Source organism: Panthera pardus, unplaced genomic scaffold (genome assembly GCF_024362965.1).
Source record: "Panthera pardus isolate Hobbes unplaced genomic scaffold, ASM2436296v1 HiC_scaffold_22, whole genome shotgun sequence".
Classification (NCBI taxonomy): Eukaryota; Metazoa; Chordata; class Mammalia; order Carnivora; family Felidae; genus Panthera; species Panthera pardus.
This window is the reverse complement of record NW_026526788.1, coordinates 5,994,821-6,007,145: the sequence shown is the minus strand read 5'-3', so window position 1 is coordinate 6,007,145 and position 12,325 is coordinate 5,994,821. Positions and strand designations below refer to the sequence as shown.

Here is a 12,325-nt window from a genome sequence, read left to right as displayed (position 1 = left end):
TTTCTCTCTCGCGTTTTCAACTGCATTGCCACAGTAACCTCTTCTTTGTAATCTGAAGTTGCCACGTGTCTTTCTTACAGGAGGCAGGGATTTTAAAGTCGTGATTTCTTAAGATGCATTGGCCATTTTAAGAGGGCCTTTATCTCTTCATTAACATCTCTTAGATCATAGTCTTGTTCAGAAGCCTCAGAAAGTCATTTGTATATTTGAGACGATATGGTGGAAGTGCAATAAGCAAGCGTGCTTAACTAAAATAGGGTGCGCTTTCTGACTGTTGATAACCCTAGGGATGAAAGGCAAGACTCAGGTTTGGCTTTAGGTGGTGTTCAGTGACTTCACTTCTTTTCTTACACAAGTTTTCTTTGGTTCATCCAGAGAAATTTTGTATTTGAATTTCATCCAAAATTGGCAAGTCTGTTTTAGGATCTGGTCACTTAAATTATCTTTTAAGAAAAACTATAAATTCGTTTTGGAATCTTTGACACTTTATTTGAAAGGCAGCTTGTGATAGCGTTGTTGCCCTTGAAAAATTCACCACAGAAGTTAGAAATGGTGGTTTCGTGGTGTGCCTAGTATCTTCAAGGAGGAATACAGTTCCCGTGCTTTTTATTTCAGTTGTATTCTGTGATTTAGAAAGGTGTTCGGAAAACATCATCTCAATTTCTGTTTCTTAGAAAAACTATATAGCCTCTGTTTCTTAAAAGTCCATTTTGTGTTGTCCTGCTGTGGCAATAGGAAGCTCTAGAAGCACGTCTAATCTGATTACCTTTCTTACTTAGAGAAAAGTGCAATTCTGATCCATTCTGACGCTTGGAAGAAAATAACAATTTAAGTCATAAGGAAATGTTTAGAAGTTTTGTTTGGGGACTCGTTCTTTGTTATTTCTAACCAGCAAGTTTGGGATTTTAAGAGTACTTTTAATCAATCAGTGTTGTCCCGTAACATAAGCTTTTCCGAAGAGTCCGTTTTAGCACCATGTGTAATTTATCCTTTTGTCTGTTGGCTCTTGGGCTGCTTTTGTGGTGCATGATTTTCCTTACCTGAAGGGCTGGCTATTGATGATCATGTTCAACGGAAAATACTGGAGATCTCAGATATAGCTGCTATGAGAATATTTTGCCCAGTTTTGACATTTAATCATTTTGATCTTCCTAAATGATCATCATAATATAAATGTCGAGGGAGTTCCATTTATGCCTGGAGTGTACATGTTGAATACGTTAGTTTAAAATTAGGAAGGAAAAAATTGAATCAGGAAAAATTAATAATCACTGAGTAATGCCCACAAGAGATGTAAGAGCCACATCATCTTTTACCTCTCCTTTCAGTTCTTCTGCCCTTAGTTTGTATAATGAGGTGGTTTTTCTAGTGGCCTTATTAAATGCTTTGTATTTCGTGACAGAACTTGCACCATTATCAGGGCTTGATTATTTTCTATTGTTCCATTAAATAAAGAGGCTTAGTAAGTATAAGAATTGAGACATTCATAAAATGATTCTGCAAGTAGGACACAACTTTCTGTTTGTTTAAGAAAAGACTGAGTGAAGGAAAGAGTCCTCTTTCCGTCGGAACACTTGGATTTTAGGGGCCAGAAAGACAATGTCAGTATTTTAGCTTTGAATTTGGTGAGGGGTTGGGATGCTAAGGGAAGACTTTAAATTGAGACCTTCAAGTTTTTAATAATACAGAAAAGAAAACGAGACCTAGTTCAACAAGACAAGCTGATGTCACTGAGAAGGATGCCATCTACTCCTCACACCTCAAGCGTTTGTGTGGTCTGAACTTTCAAAAGAAGAACACTAACCAACTTGACGAAGACCTGTAGAGTGAATCTCTTCATACTCCAGCAGCATAGAGAAAGCTGTACTTCTGTAGATTAGCAGTTAATTTTCATAGTCAGTATAACAATAGTCCTATTTCTCTCTGCAGTAATAACCAGAATCTCTTATTGATGAATAAGCAATAATTATGATTTTTGCTGCTCCTTCATGTCTGAAGCTAATCTAATGAGGACTGCAACAAATCCTCATCAGTTCTGCAACTGTGTTCCTGTGGTTTCAGTGATCTTCAGCTTGATCTTTGAATTTACACTTAAGAGATGTGAAATTAGACATGAAGATTTATGTATGAAGGTTCATGAAAATAGTTTTATCTTCCGTGGCAGTCATTCATTACTATAGCAATTTAGGAAACTTCTTATGGAGCTATTTGTGTGAGTTTTGTTTGATCTGAAAGGTCACTTTCCAGTAAACAGATTTTTCGTAAAGAAAATAAGAGACTATCTTTCTTAGTTTAAAAAATGCTATTTTTCTGGTAATTTCTACATTTTACCTTTTTTCTAAAATGCTGTGTAAACCTTTCCAATGATACAATTTTCATTTGCACCCCTGTTTCACATTTGAAAAATGTTAATTGTCGTTACACAAAAGAATAGTATTTGGGCCAATTTATTTTTACTACCACAAGAAGAAGACACATTTTTACAGGCTTACATCAGATTTACTGGAAATAGCCAGAACTCTGGATCTTAAACCACATAATGGCTTATAAATGGCATAATAGTGCTACAGAATTTGTCGGGTGTGGTGACCATATATAAAACTATTGTCCAACACAGTAGACTTCACTAGGTTGCCATGTGCTTGGAGGAAGTCAGTGCTTCTTTATGAATTGTATTTGACTCTTCTAAAAATAGCATCCACTCTAGAAAACTGGCGAAATACATAAAAGTAGAGAGACAACTAGTGATATTGTAGTATGTTCTCTTGTAGTCTTTTAAAAGACATTATACGTTTTTAAAAATTATAATCACACTTCAGTAATTTTTCATAGTAGGCTTTCTGCTTGTTTTCTCCGCGTGATGTTCATGCTTTATGGAAGTTTTTAGTTCATTAGCTAATTGATCCCCTTTGTTCTCGCTTCTAAGTTCATGCCATAAACGTGGGATTGAGTTTTGAAAATAAAGTTACACTCTGAAATTCAGCTGCTGCAATCACTGTTGTGTGTGTGTTGGGTTTATCCTCGTTCCCAAACACAGCCAAGTGTGTTACAGCTTTCTGGGCAACTTGGCTTGCAATTTAAAATGCATCAGTGTTTTATCCTGTATTGAAGCTGATTTGTTTTTCTCCATTTCCAGTTTGGCTTTCCATAATCAAGGGGTTGGGAATTTGATTAGAGAATTTTTTTTTATATTAAGGCTCATCAAGTACATGAAAAGGATACCCTCAAATAAAAGAGAAAGGGAAAAGCAACACTAAAGTTTCAGCTGTAAAATTTCTAATTAGCAAATTAGTTCTACTCCATTTTATAAGTTCTAGAAAACTAAAAATAAGATAAGTTATATTTAAAGATATTACTTGGCAATAACAATGTATTTCATTTAAAAAATATTTTGTCTCTCAGGGTGCCTGGGTGGCTCAGTCAGTTCAGTGTCCCACTTCGGCTCAACTCATGATCTCACAATTTGTGGGTTTGAGCCCCGCTTCAGGCTCTGTGCTGACAGCTCAGAGCCTGGAGTCAGCTTCGGATTCTGTGTCTCCCTCTCTCTCCACCCCTCCCCTGCTCACGCTCTTGTCTCTCTCTCAAAAACAAAACCAAAACATAAAAAAAAAAAATTCTGTCTCTCGAAGCGAATTGGCTCCTCCTTTGAAGAGATGGGGGGCGGGGACAACTAGTAAAACGCTTTCACAAATGGGTTCAAACCTACTTTGTGCTAACATTCAACTGCTTTTTAACAAACATTTATTCTTTTATTTGGCATATATAAGTTCAGTATCCTGTGCAAAATACTATGCTTGAACAGAGATACAAAGAAATGGTTCCCGTTAAGGCATTGATTGTCCAGATGAAGGAACTACCCCCCCCCCCCCCGCCCCCCAGGATTTACAACCCATCCATCCCACCACCCCTCCCTCCTAATACCCTCAGCCCTCCCCTTGGCTTACTTACCTTCAGTCACCCCTTCGAGTCATTTCTTTTGACCCCCACGCTCTTCTGTTGCTCTTGTGTTGCTTTGTAATCCTTGCTCGACAGAACCACTAGAACACCGATTAAATCTCACACTCGTGCTCCTGGCCTGCACCTGTGCGGCTCACCCTGGCTGGAGAAAGCAAAATGACTTACTTTAAATTCATGACTGTGAACCTTAAGTGGCCAAGGTATGTCCCCCTTCCATCCCCTCTCTTACTTTCTCTGAAGACTATTTCATACTGCTTCTTATCTCCTCAGATACCCACGATCTCTTCCCCATCCCTGCTTCGTAACCTCACTGAAAAATTGGAATGAGAGAATTTCTGCAGACTTCCACCTTCTTATCCGCCTCCCTTGCCACGCTCTGTGCCCGGTCGTTAGTCATCGGTGATCGGGCGCGCCGCTGTCTAAAGCCGGTCTTCTGAGTGCCGTGCCTTGTTGCCTAAATCAGAGCCGGGGCCTCAGAAATTCTCCCTTTCTTCCCCCTCTCTGTCATCAGCTTCTCGCTCTGTTCTAACTCATTGTTGTCTGGACCTGCAGGGATTTCTCCCGTCTCAAAGCTCACTTGACCTTCCCCCTGCTTTTCCTGCTGTGCCATTTCTCTGCTGTATTTCTATCCAGCAAGACTATTTGAGCAGCCGACTTCTCTCGTGTTGTTTTGTGTAAGCCCACTCCAGTAAGGCTTTTGCCCCTGTCACACCTCCAAAACTGTCACCAGTGACCCCCATCTGACTGAATTCTGTCCTTATTTCTTGACCTCTTGCTGCTTGCCTCAACAGTGGCATCTGACCCTGCTGATCGCTCCTTCCGTGACATGTTAACTTGTGTTCCAGCTGCTGCAGCGGCAACTGTTTTTCTTGTTTATTTTCCTTTTCTGCCATTCCTCAGTCATCCTCTTTTGTCTCTTCTTGTCTTTGTGTGTTTTCTTCCTTATAATTGTGCCCTTTTATCCTTTGATACCCATTTTAACTTGTTTACATTCTATCTCTATTTTTCCAGCCCTAATTTGAATCACTTTTCTGATAACTGCATTGTTCTAAATTATTTCTCGGAGCCAAATGGTTTTGACCTTCTGGAATATAGCTTCCACTTAGGACTGTGGGGACCTCAGGACCACATTACTTCCCATTACAAAAGAGCATTTAATTTTTAAAACGTGAAAAGTAATCCCAATTCCATATTCGTTCCATTAATATCCCTTACCACTTCTAGAAAAGTACATGCCTGTAAGTAGCAAATAAATCTTGAACTAAATTGGACCTCCTGGCAACCAAATAGAAGTACAGCAGGAGTTAAAATCCAGATCAAAGGAACTAGTCTACAAAAATGATACTTACAGAATACAGACACAAATGGGGGATTGGGACAGATGTGGCCTGGCTCCCTCACTGGAGCCTCTCAATGCTTTTATGTGTGGGAACTCTTTAACGTCCTGAGGCACTGTCAAGCTGTTTTCCACAGAGGCTACACCGTGTTACATTCTTAGCAGAATTGTATTAGGGTTCTGGTTTCTCCAAATCGTCACCAGCATTTGTTATTTTCTGTTGCTAAAAAAATGGTTATTATTAGCTAACTTAGTATCTCATTTTTTTTTTCAGTTTTTTTTTGAAAGGTTTATTCATTTTTCAGAGACAGAGAGCATGAGCGGGGAAGGGGCAGGGAGAGGGGGAGACACAGAATCTGAAACAGGCTCCAGGTTCTGAGCTGTCAGCACAGAGTCCGACTCAGGGCCCAAACTCACAGACTGTGAGATCGTGACCTGAGCCGAAGTTGGATGCTTAACCGACTGAGCCACCCAGGCGCCCCTCATTTGGTTTTGATCTGCATGTTTAGAATGACTAGTGATGCATACTTATTGGCTATTTGTATGTCTTTGGGGAAATGTCTGTTTAAGCCCTTTGCTCATTTTTGAATTGTTGTTATTGTTGAGTTGTAGGAATTCTTCATATGTTCTGTATATTAATCCTTTCCCAGATACATGGCTTGCAGATATTTTCTCCCATTCTGTGAACCCACAGAATTCACTTTTCACTCCCTTGATACTGTCTTTTGATATACAAAAGTTTTAAAATACAAAAGTTTTAAATTTTGATAAAGTCCTTATTCACCCATTTTTTCTTTGTTGCCCATGCTTTCGGTGGTGTATCCTGGAAAACATCACCAAATCTGGTGTTGTGAACATTGCCCTGTGTTTTCTTCTAAGAATTTTATACTTTTAGTTCTTTTTTTTTTTTTTTTTAACGTTTATTGATTTGAGAGAGAGCGCGCGTGAGTGAGCGGTGGGGGAGGGGGTGGGGTGGGGGAGGGGGAGGCAGGGAGAGAGGGGGACAGGATCCGAAGCAGGCTGTGCTGACAGCACAGGGCCCCGTGTGGGGCTGGAACCCACGAACCGTGAGATCATGACCTGAGCTGAAGTCAGATGCTTAACCGAATGAGCTACTCAGGTGCCCCTATGCTTTTAGTTCTAATACTTTAGTTTTTAATCCATTTTAATTTTTATAAAAGTATGCATGATAGTTCTTTTTTTATTATTTTTGTCATATGAAGAGCCCATCTCCTAATTAGCAGCCGAAATGGGGTTGAGAGTGAGACTAAAGTGAATCTGATGGGAAATACTCCTGATGCGACTTTCCTTCTACTCTGTCTTCTTTTGTCCCTTTAAGAATTTTTATGTCACTTCAGATTAATTTCTTCCATATTCATATTCCTTCTACCTTCAGAATATTTTATGTCCTTACTTCTTTTTTTTTCTTTTACTTTCATGTCATCTGATCCCTACCATACTTTCATTGTGTATGCCAATGGACTTAGGAATGTTGATAAAAGAGTACAGAGTTGTTCTGTTCCTGTGCTTTAAAGTAATTATGCTGGTAATGATAGAAAGGAAAGCAAAACCGTCTTGGAAATTGTCTGCTTTATTGCTGTAGTGTGAAAGTTAATGAACTATAAATGAAGATCATTTGACAGGGGTTTACAAGTGAATATCAGCAAACTTGTTTTAGAAGGCTGGGAGGGGACATTGCTCCATTTTTGTTTTTGTTTTGTTTTGTTTTTGAGTTTATTTATTTTGAGAGAGAGAGTGTGTGTGTGTGTGTGTGTGTGTGTGTGTGTGCATGGGGGAAGGGCAGGGAGAGAGAGGGAGGGAGGGAGGGAGGGAGAGAGACAGACAGACAGACAGACAGACAGACAGACTCCCAAGCAGGCTCCATGCTGTCAGCGCAGAGCCTGCTGAGGGGCTCAAACTCTGGAACCATGAGATAATGACCTGAGCCGAGATCAGGAGTCAGACACCCTACCCCTGTCTTTTTAACCAGGCCTTCCAATTCCCTTCGCATGTTCTTCCTCCTGTGTCCCATTCTTTATTTCTTGGTCCCTCATTGTCATCTTTTCCAAACTCTCACTTCCCTAACCCCCTGTCACAGTCCCCCAGCTTATTCAACTTATGTTTATGATGTAAAGCATATTCAAATTAAAAAGTACCATGGCAGTCAAAGGGCTGTGTTACCACTCATGTGAAAAATTCTTATGCAGTATGCAAATGATTTGTATCAGACAGTCATACATGCAGAGAAAATTAAAATAAAGTTTAAAAGCAGGGAATGAAATGAACATACAAATAGTTTATACTTTAAAAATAAGACTTTTGAGTTGACTCTAGTTTCTCAGTGCGAGTGAAAATAAATAGTTCCTTCATGAAAAAAGATTAGTAACTTGGATATTTTGCACTCAGGTGGGCTTTCCTTCTTTGTATGTTGAACTTCGAATGTTTACTAAGTTGGACTTGTTCCATTCATTATTTTTTTGTAGATTGGCAGGTACGTTTAAGGTAAAAGGTAAATGTGGACCTGTTCATTTGGTGGTTTTGTAGATTGGTAGGTACATTGGTATATTTTTCTAACTGTACATAAATCCTAATCCTTTAAATTTATCAAATGTTAATAAAGTCAATTTTTAAGGTACTTTTAAAAGTCAGTATCTGCGCCACAAAATACAGTAAGTGCCACAGTTGTTAACCATTTGTAGTGATCTCTATAAGCCTGATAGAGTATTCTGTGATGTGTTCTTAACATTACATATTCCCTCTGCCTAAAGACCTATACCTTGTTTCATTTTACAGACTTAAACTCTTCAGGAAAACCAATCGATATAATTACTATGCCATGCACTTAGGCTGTTTGTGTCAAATATTAAATATGATTATGCTATAATATTCAAGTTATTGTCATTCTGTTCTTTATTATGATGAACACCATTCCTGTGTCTTTGATGTGGATTTAACATGAAGTGTTACATGATGTGGAGATATGAAATGTTAATAGCATGCTTAGAATTTTATTTTTTCAATAAGATAATGCTTTTATTTTTGTTTTGTCATATCTTAAAGTACATGACAGAAAGCATTAAATTGTGTTCGGTGAGTCTTTCATAAATTTTGATTTATATATTCTCTCAGATTAAAAATATATGTGTAAATTCAGATTATTATAGAAAATTCATAAAGTAGGTAAATATCGATACAGTGGCTTATAAAGTTCATGATCAATAACTATTGCTGTTTTTCATATGATTTGGTCTTTTTTCCTATTACAGTGTCATACTTACTTTTTTCTGTAATTTTTTTTACTCTAACCATTAAGAGGGAAAATTTTCTTTCCTTGCTAAGATTGCCTAAATTTCCACTTTAGATGTAAGGTTTTTGAGACCTGAGTTTGTTGTATGACATGGATTACCTTTGTGTATAAAGATAGGCAAGATATAAAATGCATATTATTCAGCAGTTATTAAATGAGTCTATTCATTACAGAAAACAAAATACAGATGACTTTAATATTTTACCTAAATTAATGGTCGGGTTTTAGATTTTCTCTTTTTTATAATCTGTATACATATAGTGAGCTTTTAAATATTATGGCAGTTTGGTTTTGCTTGTGAAATTATTTTTAAAATATCTTTATTATGCATGTAATTATTTTTTTTAATCTCTAAGGTTATGTCTTTTGGGGTACATGTTAATACACACTGATAATATTTCTTTGAAAGTGGTTTGGTTGGGGTTAAGAAGAACCCGAATCTAAATTGCTGTGGGCAACAGTAGCCATTTTGGTTTTCTTACATCTGGTTGATTAATGTTCTTTTCCATTTTTATTATTACTAAGTGATTTCTTAGATGATTTGCCAACACATCCAAACAAAAATCAGAAAGCTGTGTTTCTCTGGTGAGAGCAAGTATGTTACGGTCTCTGAATGGTTCCTTCTAGCTTTGTGTGAATATTTTAATTCAACACATTTAAAAAATTCAAATACCTATGTGGCTTCTTTCAGAAGGTTTGTATTGGTACTTTTGTCATTACCGCCTAGGGTTGTGTTCTCTGTTTCGCTGTCAGCTCCTTGTGGGAAGAAGCTGTACTACACCATTCCCGAATGCCCAGTGCGTAGCTCCCCAGGAAGTCTTTATCAAACGAATAAGTCCCCGAGCGCGTACTTTCAGTCTTGGCGTTTCATCTTACTTTCTGCTCTCAGGGTCATCTGGTCCAGCTCCATCATTTTGTACAGAGCAGGGAGCAGACCTTTATAAGTTAAAGGAGTTGCTCGTGCATCTCTCCTTTCATGTTCGTTCCATTAGTTGAATATTCGATGGTCTCAATAGAAATATCCTTAGGTACGCCATACGTGTGTTCTGAAAATATTTTCCTTAATACTCTAGTTAAATACGAGATGAGATACCTGTGTAGGTTCCATACATTAATTACAGTGATTTATTGATAATTGAAAAAGTATGGTCTAATTACTGAGACTTTATTTTCTAATTCAGTATTTTTTTAATTCAACATTTTAATATTTGTTTCAGTATTTGTTTTTCTTAGTTTCTCAGTATTTGCTTTTAAAGGGAAGAATTCAGTAATCCTCTTTTCTTTGTGCCATGCCAAACTCTATTTCCTTCTGTCACAGAGAGCTCCATTACTATCTTGTCATCCTAATTTCTAAAGGTAATGTCTAATTAAAGGCAGCACAGTTTATATCAATAATGCAGACCATTGGTTTTCTTGACATTCTCTTAGGACTCTGTTGTTTGGATCAAAGGTGCAAGTCATTTTGTTCGTAGGCCCAGCGCTTCGCCTTCTTTCTCTCCTGGTTCTCAAACTACATTGTTACTAAATGTGGTAGCTGACGGCTACAGTCCTACCAGCCTTGAAGAGAAGTCTAGGTATTTAATGATAGAAAGTGGTTTCTCTGAAGACCTGTTACCCTAGATATCTGTTAAGTAGTGTTCTTCCTACTAGTGGAGAGACCCCGTCAAAATATGTGCTCTTGATTCCTTCTGTGCTACTTAGAGCACACGTGGAGTCTCTTTTTAAGATACTGTATTAAAAGTCAAAGTTTACATAGAATAAACAGCATCAACTTCTTGTAGTTCTGAACTAAATGCTCTTCATTCAAGTCTTTATTCTTGGTAGTTGATAGGGAATCAGTATCTTGACCCACTAATATTACCTCTTTATTTAAATTAACTGGCCCGCGGGGCACCAGGGTAGCTTAGTTGGTTAAGCATCTGACTTGGGCTCAAGTCATGGTCTTGCCATTAGTGATCTTGAGCCCTGCATCAGGCTCTGTGCTGACAGCTCAGACCCTGGAGCCTGCTTCAGATTCTGTGTCTCCCTCCCTCTCTGCTTCTCCTCTGCTCATGCTCTCTCTCAATAAATAAACATTAAAAAAAAAAAGAAAAATTAAGAAAAAAATAAATAAAAATAACTGGCACTAGTTAAAATAAAAATTGAGTTGGCCTCTTCCTTACATAAGTTAGTGTCTATAGGAAGTGTTGTGGGGTTTTTTTTGCTGTTTTTGTTGTTTTTTTTCCAGCACCAGTTTTTGTTTTTTTCTCCCACATGACTTTATGTGTCTCTCCTTCCTGTTCTTTGAAAGTCCTCTGTATAGGAAATGGAACACTTGGATGATACTCTGAGTGATTATGTAAAGGGAAGGAACATTTCTTACTTTTAAAATACAATGATCAGTTTATTCGCTGATATTTTTTTCCCTTGTACGATTAATCAAGCAACTAAAGTGCTATTTAGAGCGTCATGAAGTTTTGAAGGATTGGTCTGGGTTAAGGTTTATGTCTGCAGTCTCAGCTTCCATTTGGTATGGGCTTTGGAATTTGAAAGCCCTCCCTTAACCAAAATCCCCTAATGCGGCTTTTCCTAATGCTGGTCTGTTACTCTTCTCTGTGCTTTCTCTGAATGGGACCTGGTGTGCCCTCAATCATTATTCTGGTATTGACCAGAATGTTTTAAGAGGCTGTCCCTTTCCCATTTTTCTCTAACTCCCTACCGAGTGCTTTTCTTGCAAGCCTATTGTTTGCAAAGTCCCATTTTCTTCCATGGTCAGAGTTTTCTGAATCTGTGAACTAAATTCATTGGTTTTTAAGGCACGATCTAGTTCCAGAGGCTATTAATTATAATAGCAATAATAATATTGTGTCACTACATTTTATAAAAATGGAGAATAAATCTGGTGCAGGAAAGAAAAAAAGTCTACAAGAATAGTATCAGAATGGGGGAATGCCTGAGCAGACAAAAAGCACTGAGAAAGTAGAACAGAAAGAGGCAAATAATGGAGAAATGATATCAGCTAATACTTATAGGACTATAAGTTACCATGGAATGACTTCAATAGGAAGTGTATCTAAAGAATTTTCCAAGGCATCTCCCAAAGCCATACAGAATATTCATTATCTTAAAACGAAATTGTCATCCAAAATAGTGAGACCATAGTGTTTAATTACTGCGGTTCAGATATTTTAGAAGTGTGTGTAGATTGTTTCATCTAATTCTGGAATTTTCTTTTTTTGTTTTCTGCTTGGTCCAACAGTCTTTCCCCGTCCAAACTCGCTACTTTAAGTTCTTCTGATAGCCAGTCTTCTTATAGCATCCTTACTTTGTAATTGGGTGGAGGAGAAAATGATTTACCAGATAGCATCTGTAAACTGAGCTTACGCAGTGGGCATCAGCCTGTACCAAGGGGGTAGCCATTGTTTTATTTATGTATATGTTTCTCCTACCCTGTTCCTAAGAGAATTTAAGTAACATCCATTATCTCTGAGTCATAAAGAAGTCTTCCTCTATCACAGTGAACATTTCAACTATGGAGACAATAACTTTTTTTTTTTTTTTTTTTTTGCTTGTTTGATGTATTTGGTGCTCCATGTAATGTATGCAAATACACAATATCTCATGGTGGTGATCCTAAGTCGAAAGCTACTGTTTTGCTCTAATTTGAAATATAATTCATGTCAAAAACCCAAGTTGAATAGAGTAGTGTTTTTACTGGTAGTGAAAAATGTCTGATACTGTACAAC

At 37.7% G+C, this 12,325-nt stretch overlaps 1 protein-coding gene across 6 annotated transcripts in view; it reads left to right on the top strand.

Annotated features, from left to right (window-relative positions):
* ARID4B (AT-rich interaction domain 4B) overlaps positions 1-12,325 on the top strand; it is a 152,716-nt gene that overhangs the window by 113,139 nt on the left and 27,252 nt on the right. The window lies entirely within an intron of this gene.